Source organism: Portunus trituberculatus, chromosome 14, assembly GCF_017591435.1.
Source record: "Portunus trituberculatus isolate SZX2019 chromosome 14, ASM1759143v1, whole genome shotgun sequence".
Taxonomy (NCBI): Eukaryota; Metazoa; Arthropoda; class Malacostraca; order Decapoda; family Portunidae; genus Portunus; species Portunus trituberculatus.
Window position 1 is genome coordinate 400,006 of NC_059268.1, and position 1,154 is coordinate 401,159.

A 1,154-nucleotide genomic window follows, 5' to 3' on the forward strand; every position below is an offset into this window, starting at 1 on the left:
GTGGCGGCCAGCCCTCTGGTGGAGCACATCGCACAGCACTCTCCACGTTAATTTCTCGCAAAGTGAAGCAAAACTCGACTTATGTGTATAGAGTACTTTCCACTCAGAATGGCATGTGTATAGAGTACTTTCCACTCAGAATGACTTGAACTATCACATCGCAAAGTACAGGACCTTAACTCACGGGACGTGCACCCTGTCTGTATATGTGTTGTGTGGTAACAGGGTACTGGCTGTGTAGCATGGTATGGTATACACCTACCAAGTTGTAGTTGTGGTGGTGCTGGTGGTGGTTAGTGGTAGTGGTAGTTATAGAGGTAGTGGTAGTAGTAATAGTAGTAGTAGTAGTAGTAGTGGTAGTGGTGGTAGTGGTGCTGGTGGTTAGTGGTAGTGGTAGTTATAGTGGTAGTGGTAGTAGTACTAGAAATAGTAATAGTTGTAATAGTGCTTAACCAACACACACACGTGTGTGTGTGTGTGTGTGTGTGTGTGTGTGTCGAGGATGCCGAGAAGGAATCACTAATTGAGAGTCGTCTTGGTAAATGTTTGGCGTCGTTTGGGTGTGTCAATATGTATGTTAGGAAGCCTGTACAGCAATGGAAGTTGCTGGAAAGTTTAGGTGTGTCAATATGTATGTTAGGAAGTCTGTACACTAATGAAAGTTGCTGGAAAGTTTGGAAGCGATTTTGTGATTTAGTCTTGATTTAACAAGGATTCTGCATCTTGCGTTGGTTTTGAAGTGTGTTTTCCTGATTGTAGTCGTAGTTTAACAATGACCTGCATCATGTGAGGAAGTCATTGGTTGTGTTCGTGACTCTAGTGGTGAAGTAACAAGGATTCCTCATCACAACTTGGAAAATCATCATTAAAAGGATCAATAGATAATCTTTAGGATTTTTTTAAATGTTTTGATCAGAAAAAAAAAGTTATTTTATGAATACTTACTAAGAAGTCAGAACTATTTTCAAATGCCATTGACGTAAAGTCTCACGATGCAGAATCCTTGCTAAACTATCACTAGGATCATGAAATATCCTTCAAACTCCCCACGAGGTAACTTTCAAACTCTCCTGTTAAGAGAAGTCCTGATCAGAAACTGAAACGTTTGAGAATCTGAACATTAGTCAAACAAGTAGATGAGATTGCCACATCTG